Here is a 15,280-nt window from a genome sequence, read left to right on the forward strand (position 1 = left end):
AAATACCACTATGTGTATATACAAAAATTGGGGATTTTTTTAAATCAGAGAAAACCAGGATCACTGCTGATCAGCATTCCTGACACAAATTTTTGGTATGATAAATATTTTTTCTTACATGTAATTAAGTTTCTGCCCTGTTTGAAACAAGAGTATTATATAAATAGAAGAAGGAAGCATTAACAAAAAGTTCATTAAAAACCCAACTGTAGTGGGTATAAATCTTTCTGTCACATACTTCATTGAGTTTCTTGTCATGGATGTTATGATGTGTAATGATTATCTGAACTGGGATACGTTTCTATACCTCAAGTGGCATATACATGTGATCAGAAAAAATGCCAATAACATATAAGTAGCAGGAAGAAAGTTAACTAAAATTCTCCCTTTTCTTAGTTCTGTTGATCCAAATACCTTTGAGGGCTGCTGAAATTTCTGGAAGTATTAACTCTATGTTGGGTTAAACACCAGGAAGTGAAACTGACCTTATGTTCCAGAGATGAATCCTTTTTGGTAAATGTTTGATTACCCAATTGCTTCAGTGCAAATCTGGCTGGGGAACAAGATGCATCATTATATAATATATCCTATAGTATCCAAGAACCATACCTTTGTCCTAATCTTTTATAGGACTCTTTAGGCCAGAGTCCGTCCAGTCCTGTATTGCCGTAAAAGATGCTGTAAATAATTCATTTAGTCAGAAGGACTGATTTTTTCAGAGAGAAAAATTATTAATCTTCTGTCCTATGTAATGAAGTATCACTGCCTAATGAGTGTGTGTTTTAAGCATCTGGAAGCATTTGGACGACTATGTTTTACATTTCAGAAATGATAAAGGCTCTCTACATGTGAATTCTCATTCTTTTGCAGCTCTCTTCACCCAAAGTATAGTCAATTCACATATCCCCCTTTGCAGTCTTGTGACGCAATGCTGCTTCTCTCTTTATATTCAAATTATTTTAAGACTGAATGGGGCAAAACTTTTTTCTTAATCATACATTCATTTTCCCAAAAACTATACTAAGAAGTGAATATCAGGTAAACCTTATAAATAGGAATCAAAGGCTGACCTAACAAAAACATTTAGGACAAATAAAAAAACATACCATAACTGTTGATCCTGCCTCAGGCAGGGGATTGCACTAGATGAACTTGGGGGGTCCTTTCCTACTTTTCTATGATTCTAGGATTCTTGGCAAGATCTCCCAATATTGCCAACACAAAAATACACACAAATGGAAGGCTGGAGCTAACAAATATGTTTTAACATTTTATTCAACTTTGGCATGTTCCATGTACTTTCTTGTGTGTTTTATTTCCAGGCAGCATGTATGACTTTAAGGGAAAGGAAACTGAAATATAAGCTAAGAATACAATGTTCTTCATTGTGTTGTGGGAAAACATTTTGTGGGAAGGATTAGTATGTCCTTTAGAAATGAAGAAGATGTCTTATATACATGAATTCTGCTGAATAAAATGTATTTCACAGAGCAGCCATTGAAACCTTTGGACAAGAAAAAAAAAAAAAGAATTTTAGCTAGGTGAAAAGAATTTCCAGGCTTCTATTTTAAAGCTAAGGTTATAATCAAGGTTAATTCAGGGTGTCAAGAAAGTGTGACTGTGACAAGATTTAGTGACAATGTAAGGACAAATTAATGCAAGATCAGTGGCCTGGCTATTGATTCTTATCATGGGATCCTGCCGAAATGAAGTCATTATTTAATTAGACTTTTACTTACACCATAAATGGTTCCCAGAATAGACTACTCTTGTCTTTGATGTCTGCGGTTCCATCTTCACTTTTTTTTGAGTTCGTAAGTAAGTAGAAAGACTGCAGAAAAAGCTGAATAATGAAATAGGCACACAAGAAAAATCTCATTTGTTAAATTTCACATGCTATCATTTTTCCCACGAAAGGTAGGAAAGTAGATATTTCTCCTCCTTCAGTTCCAAACACTCATTTTGGCATGTATAAAACATGGCTTGAAATCTTTGTGTAGAGTTTCATGCCTGAATTTTCTTTGAAACAAATCAAACTAAGGTTCTCCTGTTCATTTTTGGGTTCTATTTAAAGTATTGTCTTCACTAGTTAATATGGCCTGACTTCTCAGTCTTCTATGACTGACATATAAAACATGACAATTTAACATGACATATAAAACATGACAATTTAATAAAGGAAATCTAAGCAAGTCTACTATTTCTAAATCAACAGCATATTATTAGCCTTTAAAATTTGCTTGGTTACTTGCAAATATTGAGATAAAGGGATAAAGAGACTTTCATTTAGACTATTCAATATTCACAAACATTCTGTGTTCTTTTTATACATCTCTTATTCACCTCATTCTGACTCAAGGTTTTATTTGACAGAGATGTAAGTAAGAATATGTTGCACAATCAATAATTCATGTTATCAGTTCATGTGGTTTGAAGGGGCAAAATCGCCGTTGTGATATGGATGAAAAAGCACCCCAAAGCCATTTAGTAAAAAACATTAAACTTAAATGGACATAGATTTTACAGATACTGCTCTGTGTATTTTAGCAGTAAGGAGAATTCAGATCTTGGTTAATTTTAATTTTTCTGTCTGCTATGTAAAGTGAGAATTAACCTTTTCATCTGGCCTAGGTGTGGCTTTTCAGAGACTGGAGAATGTCTATTTCAATATTTGTACAGCACTAAGTAAAATTAATGCCCAGTCCTGTTTGGGATCTGTGGCCACTACTGCAACACAAATATTAAATAATCATAAATGTGATCACGGACAAATCAAAACGTATTTAATTCAGACACACCAGAATTTCATAACAGTCCATAAGAAATATTAGCAAAAAAAAAAAGCAAGAAAAAAGCCACCTTTAGTTTTGGATCAGACCCATGAACAAAACCTTAGTAACAGATTTGAATCTGAATTCCACCTGACTCACCAAATTCCTGAAAGGCTTACAGTTTCAGTTCCCTGTTTTGGCCTACATCCAGGTACTTTTACAGTATTTGTTCCCCAAGTAGATCTGAAAAAAGAATACAATTACAGAATGTCAATAGGTAATACATGTAGTGGTTGGGAGAGACTTGTATCATCTAAATAGTCCCTAGCCTGTTCTTTCACCACTTTTGGCTGCTCACCTCCTCCCCAAACTGTGCTGCCAGGTGCAGCAGTCTGGAAGCTAACCCTGACTCAGCTAAAAAAGGCATTGAGCACATCAGTCTTTTCTGCATCATCTGTCACTAGGTTACTTCCCTCATTCAGTAAGGCACCCACACTTTTCCTGACCTTCCTCTTGCTGCTGACATACTTGTAAAAACCCTTCTTGTTACCTTTCACATCCTCACTAGCTACACTTAGAGCAGAACAATCCCATGCACCAGTACAGGCTGGGTCCAACTGGCCAACTAGCAGCTTTGCAGAAAAGGACCTGGGCCTTACAGTGGACAGTAAACTGAATATGAGCCAACAGTGTGCCTTTGTTGCCAAAAAGGCTAATGATATACTGGGCTGTATTAGTAGGAGCATTGCCAGCATATCAAGGGAAGTGATTATCAGGGATCCTGGTTTTCTCTGATTAAAAAAAATCCCCAATTTTTGGTTTAAAAAACGTAACTCCAAATCCACATTTTCCATGATTGAAATGATCTATCTATCTATCTATCTATCTATCTATCTATCTATCTACATCAGGCCTCCAATCTCTCAGTCCTGATCCTCAAAGGGAATTTACAAAGGGATCTGGTCCTTATACTCAAAGGGAATTTTTATCTATCTATCTAAATAGATAGATGGATCTATCTAGATCTAGATAGATAGATAGATAGATACAAATTCCCTTTGAGTATCAGGACCAGATCCCTTTGTAAATTCCCTTTGAGGATCAGGACTGAGAGATTGAAGAGAGAGTGGTTTTCTTGTGAGAAATGTGCTCCCACTGGTAATTGAGTGTTCTTCTCTTTAATAGATGTCCAGTGTGCATTCATTCTGGTGCACAGTTGTTGTTTGGTCTATGTATTTTCCATCAGGACATTTGATGCACTTGATGAGATATATACTGTTTCTGGAAGTGCGTCTGTAAGATCCAGGAATGGTGATGGTTCTGTTGTAGGGTTTAGTAATTGTGGGGGTACTGGAGATACGTTGTCAGGTTTTGCGTGTCTTGTCATGGCATAGTCTGGATCCATTCAGTGTGTTTTGGACTGTAGGAAGTTTGCTTCTGGTAATGAGGTTAGGGAGTTTTGGTGCTTGTTTGAATTTACAAAACACTTTTCACAGACAAGCCTATGAACTTCACTTCATCAGCCTCCTAGATACAAAAACTTATGGACTCAAAATAGACGTTGGATTTATGACACACTATAACCTGCCTGATATCTGACTCCCTAGGTACCTAGATTCATAGATTCATAGATTGTAGAGTCGGAAGGGACCACAATGGATCATCATGTCCAACCCCCTGCCCCTGGCAGGAAAGAGGACCGAGGTCAAATGACCCCAGCCAGGTGACTATCCAGCCTCTTCTTGAAGACCTCCAAGCTAGGTGATAGCACCACCTCTCTTGGAAGCCCATTCCAGATCCTGGCCACCCTTACAGTGAAAAATTTCTTCCTAATATCTAACCTAAATCCACTCTCAACTAGTTTACACCTATTATTCAAAGTCACTCCCTGGAACGCCTTAGTAAATAGCACGTCCCCTATTCCCCGTTGACCTCCCCTAATAAATTTATAGGCGGCCACAAGATCTCCTCTCAGCCATCTCTTGTGACGAGTACTGTGTCCAAAACTGGACACAATACTCCAACTGTGGCCTGACCAGTGCCGCATAGAGGGGGAGCATCCCCTCCTTTGATCTATTAGTTATGCACCTGCTAATGCATGACAAGGTGTGATTGGCCTTGTTGATGGCCTCGTTACACTGCCAGCTCATGTTCATCTTGCAGTCAACTATGACTCCAAGATCCCTCTCTGCCTCTGAGCTGCCCAGAAGGACACTCCCTAACCTTATAGGTGTGCTAGGGATTCCTCCTTCCCAGGTGGAGTACCTTACATTTATCTTTATTAAATTGCATCCTATTTCTCTCTGCCCATTGATCCAACCTGTCCAGGTCAGCCTGAATCTGCTCCCTGCCCTCTGGTGTACTAACTTTGCCCCATAACTTGGTATCATCAGCGAACTTGGAGAGGGTGCTCTCCACGCCTTCGTCCAAATCGCTAATGAAGATATTAAATAATATCGGTCCGAGGACTGAACCCTGCGGGACCCCACTGCCCACCTCCCTCCAGGCCGAGAAGGAACCATCCACCACCACTCTCTGGGTGCAGTCCCTAAGCCAGTTGGCCACCCACCTGACCATGTAGGCATCCACTCCACAGTCTGCTAGCTTCCCAATGAGGATAGGGTACGAAACTGTGTCGAAGGCCTTCCTAAAGTCCAGGAAGATGACATCAGCCTCAGCTCCTGTGTCCAGGCAGTGTGTGACCTGGTCATAGAAGGCTACAAGATTTGTCAGGCAGGATCTACTTGTGACAAACCCATGCTGGTTTGCACAAAACTCAGCATCACTTCCCCTGCTGGACCTGAACAAATGTGTTCTTTGATTATTTTCTCTAGCAGTTTCCCAGGAATAGAGGTAAGACTGACTGGTCTAAAGTTACCCGGCTCATCCCTTCACCCTCTCTTGAAAATGGGCACCACACTGGCCTTTCTCCAGTCCTCAGGAACCTGGCCAGAGCACCACGAGTGCTCAAACAGCTCAGCTATGACACTGGCCAATTCTTTCAGCAGCTGTGGATGGAGGTCATCCTGGCCTGCTGACTTGTACCCATCCAGCTCCTCCAGGAGCTCCTTAACTATTTCAGAACTAACCGTAGGCGGGCTGGGGCCATGGTGGACATCTATCAATGATCTTCACTTTTACCTGCTACATCACTCTTCCCCACCTCTCCTCCCCTCCCCTCCCAGCCTCTCTCTCACACCCTGATGCCTCAATTTACATTTTCACTGACTGGCTTTCTTGCATGCAGACCAGCCTCTGGCTTCTTTACTATTCCTTCCATCCAGGAAAAGCACACAAACCAACTGCAGATGCTTCCTCAGTCTGATGAAGTGTTTTTAAACCTGAAAGCTTGCTAAGATATATTTTCCCAACTGTTCAGTTGGTCTAATAAAAGATATCAGATTGACTCAAAGAACTTTGTCTGCCTATGTCCTTAGACTGACATGGGTACAACCTATACCCCTTAATACACATAAGTGATATGAGTTTTGCTTTCAAAAGTTTGAGGTGCACTTTCACAGAAACCCATGTACCTAGCTCCTTGAAACTTGGCAGGCTTCATGCCCTTAGAAAGGGCTACCATTTTCATATAAATCTGCAAAAAAATGGCAAAGTTATAGGTATTTTAGTGATTCCCCATTATAGTCTATGTCCGAATCTCCAAATCAGCGCTGAATCTCCAAAGCCGATTTGGCCAAATTGAATTGGGACAGTGACTCGAATCACCAAATTGAATCACTGTACCTCCAAATTGGTCAAATATGAATCCAGATCAAATACTTGCTGCTTCACATAGGCCTAGTGAGCATATATAGACTGGAATGAGAAGCCCTGCACTGGATGAGGGGAAAAGGTACAGGGTGTGGAGAGCGAGGACATACAACACTGTCTTCCACTGAGCTTCCACAGATTTTATCCAAAAAAGTTATATAGCTCTAGGATGTTTATGGATGTCTACTTTTAATGAAAATATTTGCATCTCTTTGTATTTTCAACATGCAGGTTCATGTTCTACCATGTCCCCAAAAACTCTCTTTTATGTACTTAGACCTCATTGGGATTTGCTACAGCTTACCCATTGAGTATGTGGGTGTTTGGGGTTCTACATTTACAGAAATGCAGTAAGCCAGAGATTCAGTTTAAGACTAGTGGATATAGGCTATGCTGAAGCACCAGCCAAACTCCCCATCATATGAAAAGTGAAGGGCAACTCTACTGCTGTTTGTTTGTCTGTGGTCAAGAGCGTTGTATTGTATCCATTCAGTTCCCATGAAGATCATTCAGATAAAGTCCATACATTTGCTTAGCCTTGTGCTTGAAGGAAGAATTTAGACCTATGTTATTAAAGTTTGTTGCTGTATTTGATCTGTAGGTGATTAAAGTTTGGGTTGTTTTTACTTTTGTTATATCCTTCTCCTTTAATTTCATTTATGGAAGTGGTAGAACAGTATTCATGAACTAAACATTTGATGAATTTCAGCCTACAGGCAGCCCCCACTTAACACAGTTTCGATTAGCACTATTTCACTATATCGCTCATTTAAAATTGATACCTGGTTTCACTGAGTGCTCAGCCAGTTTTGCTACAGCAGTCAGTGGAATCAGAGAGTTCTGGCAGGAAAGCGAGGAGAAGCAGTGGTGGCAGTAGCAGCAAGTTTGATGAGTGGCAGTGAGTGGGGGGCAGGCATGAGCATGGGGGAGTTGGGGAGAAGCCAGGCAAGGCTGATAAATACAGACTGGTGGGGCAGTGAAGCATCTCATGGGGTGCGGGGGTGGGGGCAGTTTTGCAGCCAGCCGGGAGCAGGGGGGGGTTTACAGCCAGCCAGGCATGTAGCAGGGACCCTGCAAACATCCACCCTGCTCCTGTGGAACACTTCACCACCTGAGTTCACCAGCCAAAACAGCGGAGATGGCGAGGAGTGCAGGGCCCGTGCTGGTGTCCAGGGCCTGGGCCAGTGGGGGCCTGCACCCAGGATGGGGCAGCAGGAGTGCAGGGCCTGGGGCCAGGGCCAGCAGGGTCCCATGCCTAAAGTGGGATAGCAGGAGTGGTGGTGCCCAGGCTGACATGTGGGGCCGGTGGGCAAGTGGGTGGGCAGGTGGGTGGGTGGGAAGAGGCAGCAGCATAGGTCATGCTTTGGTGTGCAGGGCCTGCATTGGTGCCCAGGGCCAGGGCCAGTGGGGGCCCGGGGCAGGGCAGCAGGAGTGCAAGCCTGGGCTGGGACATGGGACTGGAGCGGCCAGAGGGCTAATGGGGAGAGGCGGCAGTGGCGGCGGCAAGAAGTGGCAGCAAGAAGCAGCGGTAACCAATTACCTATATTTACATTCATTCCTATGGACAAATGGATTTTGCTTAGCGTGGTTTCGCTTAGCGCTCGGTTTCTCTGGAACCAATTAAGAGCGCTAAGCGGGGGTTGCCTGTATTTTGGTTTGCAAGTCACATATTGCATATGCTTATGTTTTTTTTCTCAGTATGATTATGTATGGATGAGGATACTACTTAATCTGAGTAATGAAGGCTTCATACTAAGCCCTATACTGGAATATGTTACTGCATCTGTTTTCTCAGTAGCAGAAATACGGTTTGGTGATAAAGGAGCACGATGGATGGCTGCTAGTTCAGGTCAATAATGACCAGGGATCCTGGTTTTCTTTAATTAAAAAAAAATCCACAATTTTTAGATTAAAAAAAGAAAAAAGTAACCCACAATCCATATTTTCCTGTGATTAAAATGAAACACCACTAATATATATATATCTATATTTTAGATATAGATTTTAGATTATATATATATATTAGATTTTAGATTTTAGATTATAGATATATCTATCTATCTATCTATCTATCTATCTATAGATCTATATATCTATATATATCTATATATATTAGTGAAACATCACTTTCATTTTAATCATGGGAAAATGTGGATTGTGGGTACTTTTTTTAATCCAAAAATCGGGGCTTTTTTTTTTATCAGAGAAAACCAAAGTCCCTGATGATGACTGAATATTGGTCTGACTGGATGGCACGTAACTCACTTGTGTGTTATGAGCTCTTGATCTCTGAATTTTGTGATGGAGAGATTTACATGTGATAAAATAACACCCATGTTTGTTTCCAATTGGCTCTCCTGATGGGAATTCCTTCAGAGAGTCATATGGTTAAGTAGGCAAGATAGGACACTTACAGCTCCGGAAGTGATCCCTTCAATAAGAAGTAATTCTCTATCAGTATGTGAAACATCAGTAGTTTTAGCAACCTAGATGAATATACTTCAATGCATGCTTTAGCTAATGGAGTAGCGTGCTATTCAGCTAGAGTGGAGGATGGAAGAATCAAACCCTTTACTTCAAATATTAATCTATATATCTCTGTATAAAGATATATTGATCACCATCTTTGATGCTGTATAGCATACAGAAGAAGACACAGTGCTAAACAGATTATGATATTGTTATTGATATTTCTATACTGGTATGCATGATGACTTCTTCACTGAAAGTAAATGCTGTTACTGCATTGGTGAGACCTCTTCCTATTTGTAATAAACCTTTGTAATTTTAACTGATTGAGACATGTCTTACCCTTAAAAGCTTTGGAAAAACCTTGTGGTAGTAAAAATGACAGCTCATCCATAGTGGAGATCCTAACAGAGGCAGCTTTCAGCAAGTTTTATAAATGAATATATGGCATTGTGAGGGTCTTTATGGTTTGAATGTGTTTACCTTGTGGTTCTAGAACCCAGACCACTAGGTAGATTATACTTTTATGCCTAATATAAATTGTATTCTAACATGTATGCGTTTCTTTATAAATCATGCTATGATCAATCAATAGGGTTAATAAGATAAAGATAAATGGCAATGTAATAACTTAAATATATATGTATTGCAGTGTAGCTGTTACAGAGTGCTCTGTGTTACTTCCTCCAGAGCCCCATGTTAACATGTTTTATAATCATGTGCCATTTAGCGGTTTAGGGCCAATTCTGACTTTACTTATTTTTTAAATCCTGTTATTGCAGGTGCTAAACATAATGCACAGTACCTACAGCACATTAAATGCATATGTAGATATGCTCACTGAGAAGCAAAGCAAACACTCCACCCTAACTACGCGTGCAGCTAGGGGCAATCCAGCTAACAGCCTGATTTCACTTTGAGACTGGTCTGATGTAATTTGACTCATAACAGACCCATAGAGAGAGAAACATTGTCAGAGACCACCAGAATCCTGGCAACTCCAATCACAGTTCTTCCCATTCCTTCCCCTCATCTCTCTGACATCAGGTTTCAGTACATGAACATGGCATAGAACTACAAAGAATGAAAACCCAATTATAATATTGAATATTTGTCTCAGCAATACTTCAGGTTCAAGGTTAATGAAGATTGCAGATGTTGCTGAAGGATTCTGCATGGGTGCTTCATTTTTTAATGTGGAGATCATACATTAAAGAAACTAGTATAGTCAGTAGTCATAATGTTCAAAACAAGTATCATGAAATTATTTAGGAGGAGGAAATAGATTCAAGCAATATTTTTCTTGTCCATCTCATGGTTCAATTTTCACTATCAACTTCCTTATATCTGAAGTTGTTGAGATATTTCTCCTGATCAACCCAATACAGAAACAGCCTACTTTACTGTTTACATTTATACTGCATAAGGTATCTGACAGAAATAACTCATTTTGTGAAAACTGGGAAGAAAATCTCACAGATATAGTTCATATGATTTGGCTACTAATTAATCCAACCTGACACCTACCTCTAATTCAGTCCCTAATCTGAACTGTATGTTAAGACAGCCAAATATGAATCCTAAACTATTTCCTTGATCCACTACATATGAATATCACAAAGACTTTCCAAATCCTGATAATAAATGATTTAAAGCTTTACAAATGTGCCATCTAGTTATATAACCTATGCAGTTCAGAATCCTGGTTACTGTTTTGCAGTTCTGTTGTAAGAAACAAGTAAAAACAAAAAAACAAAAAGTACATTTCTTTTGTCAGTTAAGTAGTATAAACTTTGATCTGATTTCCTTTGTCCGAAACCAGCAATAAATTAAATCAAATTGAAACCTGGAGAAATGGCCCCACTGGAATTGCAAACTAGTGATTAAGTTAAAATTGGGTTTTAGTTTTTATCAGTACTTTTTTTTGTAAACATGATAATAACTGAGTTCTTACTTCATAACAGTGGGAGTTAACAGAACCATTTTGCTGTCACAGTCCACTTTCGTGTTAACTGCCTCCGTGTTAAGGCCCCACTTCTATTTCCTCAGGTACACTGTGGGGTGCCATACAATGTTAGCACTGTTAGGTGTGCAAACATGATTCACAAGATAAACCCAGAGGCCACATCCACACTAGCAAGCACATGACTGTTGTGTCATCTCAAAGCAGTTTGAGATGCCGCAGGAGGCATACCATAAACTAAAAAATGTTCCCCGCACTGCATATTTCCAGCACAGAGTGTAAGTTTGATACCAGGGAATCCCATCATCAAAAGAAAACACACCAGAAAAAATTGCTGCAGGGAACACTCCTGGAGCATGCCCTAAAGCAACTGGAAGCTGGGTCCTCCAAGGTGACACTCTAGCACCTGGCCAGAGCATCTCTATGCATGCTACATGCCCCTGCTGTTCCAGCACTCCAGTGTGCTGGAGGAAATAGAAGTGGGGCATGGCTGGCAGCAGTGGCTTGGAGCTGGCTGGGACCCAGGTTCTGTCCGCACAGGGTAAGCAGGGATGTGGGGATGGGGGGACTGTGTGCTGTGTGGGTGTTGGGGGACTGTGTGTGAAGGTGGGTCCCCTGCCTGCCCCCACTTCCCCACATTGCAAAGTCCCCGCCACTGGCAGAAGCTGCGGACCCTTGGGGGTGAGGGGTAGAGGACCAGTTCAGGTAGGAGCAGCCACCAAAGCCAGGCTTGGAGCCCCGCTGCTCCCTAGAGCAGCCCATGCAGGATGAGGCTGGCCTGGAAGGGAAGGGGCTTGCCCAGCCCAGTCCCTGAGTCCCAATCAAGGGCTTTCCAGGAAGGGCATGGGGATTTCTGGGACCTGGACACAGGTGCATGGAGCAGAACAGCAAAGGCTGGCACTGCTCAGTGCCTCAAAGCAGCATGTGGGACAGGTGCAGCTGGACCCATGTCCTGGTGCTGGGAGGGAGCTGCTGCTGTGAGGGAGGGAGTGGTGGCAGGCAGAGGCTGTGGGTCAAGAGTGAGGGTCCCTGTTGGGGCTGTGGATTTAAAGTGAGGGCTAAGGGCATGGGCAGTGGCAGAGCATTGGCGTATCAGTGCTGCTTAGCATCACAAAGCAGCTGCTGGTCCAGCTGTAACTGTCACCACATCCTAGTGAGTGAAGGGAGCAGGGGCATCTCTTTTTTTCTATGATAAAAAAAAAACAAAAGGAAATGCCAAAGTGTATAGATATTTAGAATTGATTTTATTATGATAGAGGCATTGGTAGGCTTCCAAATTGCTTTAAAATTGTAAATATATCAATAAAACATTGCCCAACTGATCTCTCTCTATATATAGCTGTGTTTTATTTTAATCATGAAAGAACACAGATTTGGGGTATTTTAATTAGATAATTTGGGGGGGGGTTATCAGAGAATTTGCCATTTTTAAACAGGAAACACCAGGATCCCTGCTGGTGAAGCAAGTGGCAGGACCCAGGCAGGGACCCAGCTGGAGGGCAAGCAAGGTGGCTGACTTCCTGGCCCTTTGGGGCCAGGAGAACATGATTTAACAATTCAAAGTGGGCCACCACAATGAGCACATCTTCTGGGTGATAGCTGCCCAGCTGGCAAAGCGGTGGCATGGAAAGACATGACATCAGTGCCACATGAAGGCAAACTGTGCAGCTACGGTTCACTAGCAGCTGGCCCAGAGGTGCAGGTGGCTCTGCTGCAGTGGCCATACTACAGCCCAGGTGGCTGTATGGTCCCATCTGGTACACAGCCATGGGGCCGCAGGTCCAAGGGGGTGGATGCTGCCGCAGGTGGCAGCAGGTCACAGCCAGGCAGCAGCCCCCACTGCCAGACTGCTGCAGTAGGTAGAGGGGGCAGGGACCTCTCTAGGTGAGTGTTACTTCAGCAATCCAGCTGGCACAAGGGGTAGTGTCCCCAGATACCAATTGCTTGGGCCTCAGAAGCTCATGAGGGCAAGTAACCCGGAGCTGCTCACCAGGGCAGTTTTTTATACTCCTGGGGCCAGCACAGGTGCTAGCCCCAGCCTCTAGCTCCCCCTGGTTGCAGATCTGGGAGGTGCTGGGCTGGGTCACGTTGCCCCAAGTGGGACAATTTGCCCCACACCAAAGTGAATGTTCAGGCACATGTGCTGAGGCACAAATCTCTGGCACAAATTTGTGCCGCTGCCATAAGTGCATGTGCCTGCATGTGTGGATGCAGTCAGAGGTTTCAAATAGGAATCTGTAACACATCCTGACCTGCTATGGTCTTTCTGAGCTCTTTGCAAAAGAAGAATTGCTCTATTATTATTTTTCTATAGTTAAAAATCAAGTAAAAACGAATAACTAATGTTTTAAAGGAAACCTTAAGTCAAGTAAGAAATGTCTTGAATCTAAAAAGGTTGAGAGAAATACTGCACTAAGCATATCTTATTAGTAGTAGTATTAATCCACATATCATATAAAACATTCTCAGTAAAATTATATGTTCAAGTAAATGCTTAACACTCATTTGTAACACTACAAAGGAGCAAGGCAGCCAAATCCCACTATACATGTGAGCTGAGAAGTACCCCCATGCTTTTATTTGGAGAAATGCTGTTCTACTCTCACAAAACAACAGCAGACTCACTATCCCTGAAGAAGGGTGTTTGTGTCTGACAGCTTGCAAAGAACAATTTTTCCAGTTATTTAGTTGGTCTATCACATTTGCCCAAAGAACCTTGTCGTACTACTCTCCATTTATTCTCCTCTCCCCAAATATACCACCATTCTAATTGCTTGAAAATAGGACAAGGCAGTCTCTTCTGAGGACCTTTGGAGTGCTATGTTGTAGATCACTAAAAAATAGGTTAGGTGCCCACCATAAATGAGGGAAAGAAGATGTATATTTTCTTTGTACTATGAAGTACAAAAAACTGCAACTAAGTGCATTGCTTAGGAGCAGTTTTGGTACATACCCCATAATCAGGTCATTCCAAACAATAGTCATCATCCCAAAGTGCACTTGGGCATCTGTTAAATATTTTATATGTGGGCTATATATATTCAAGTAGCTTTTGAAAGAGTTTAACAGATGAATTTGAAAAACTATAAAAAAGAAAATGTTAGTATAGAGGTAGAGGTTGACCAAACAGAGGTAAAGTATGTGCAGCAAAAAATTAAATGGGCATTTTAGGAGGCTTATAAATAGATGGCAAACTGTTTAAAGTCACTCTCTGACTATATTTTTTTTCTGGATATGTTAATAAGATATTCTGAATCACTGCAATGTGCCTTGACTTTCATGCTTCTGGAGCAGGATCAGCAACACTCTCCACTCGGTCCTACAAACTACCTTCTCTCTTTCTTCCTTCCTTTCTTCCATTACACAGTCCAGCAAACACAGGGATCAGTCACATGTTGTACTTAAAACTTCCATCATGCTCTATCTTGAGCTATGGCATATATCTTATTTAGATTCCTGCTATGCCATTCTGTTATGTTGTCTAGCCCTTCCCTGCACAATCAGCCTCTTGATCTGCTGCCTTTTACCAGGCCAAAGAGCATGGACTTTAGCACAGGGGTGGGCAAAATACAGCCCACAGCCTGGATACAGCCTATGCAGGGTCTTTATCTGGCCCACAACAGGTCCTCGGCCTAGGCAGTGTCCCACCATGACATGTCCTGCTACCCCCTGGGCTCACAGAAGGGCCGAGGCAGCTTGGTAGCTGGAGTGCCTTTCTAGGCAGCCCAGGCAGTGGCAGCTCTTTCCAGCAGCCACCTCCCCTGGCCCCAGCCCCACCGTACTGGTGGAGACCCACGTGCAGCTGCATGCCATGCCTGCTGTAGTCTCACCTGGTCATGCTAAACAGCTGCAGCAACAGAAGCACTGGTGGGGCAGAAGTATGCTCAGCCTGGGGAAAAAGTGGCCCCTCCCCCATGCCTCTGCCCAGCGCACCCAGAGCCTGCACTGGGCTGCTCTGCAACTCCTCCGCACTGCCCCTGCTGCCCCGCTGGGCAGCTCAAAGGCAGCAGTGACAGCAGTGGAGCCACAAGGCAGCCCAGCATGGGCTCTGAGCAGCTGCTTCAGGAAACTCTGGGCAGCAGCGTTGGGGAGGGGGCACTTTTCCCCCATGCTGGGCACACTTCTGCTCCACCAGTGCTGCTGCTGCTGCAGATATTCAGCATGAGTAGGCAAGTCTGCAGCAGGTGCAGGGCAGGGTGGGGCTGTGCACGAGTACTATGGGGCTAGGGCCAACAACTGCCACCACCTGGGCTGCCTAGAAAGGCAATGCGGAGTTGCTCCTGCCCTGCTGCATGCCCAGAGGTTC

The 15,280-nt window shown here is 42.6% G+C and overlaps 1 protein-coding gene and 1 long non-coding RNA gene across 2 annotated transcripts in view; one reads left to right on the forward strand and one right to left on the reverse strand.

Moving 5' to 3' along the window:
- GPC6 (glypican 6) overlaps positions 1-15,280 on the forward strand; it is a 1,120,836-nt gene that overhangs the window by 780,323 nt on the left and 325,233 nt on the right. The window lies entirely within an intron of this gene.
- On the reverse strand, positions 1,394-3,016 carry LOC112549781. The gene is made up of 3 exons (XR_003093302.1): positions 2,931-3,016; positions 1,740-1,843; positions 1,394-1,504 (listed from the first exon to the last, which is right to left on the reverse strand). It is a non-coding gene; the product is annotated as an uncharacterized LOC112549781 (long non-coding RNA).

Source organism: Alligator sinensis, unplaced genomic scaffold, assembly GCF_000455745.1.
Source record: "Alligator sinensis unplaced genomic scaffold, ASM45574v1 scaffold740_1, whole genome shotgun sequence".
NCBI lineage: Eukaryota > Metazoa > Chordata > Crocodylia > Alligatoridae > Alligator > Alligator sinensis.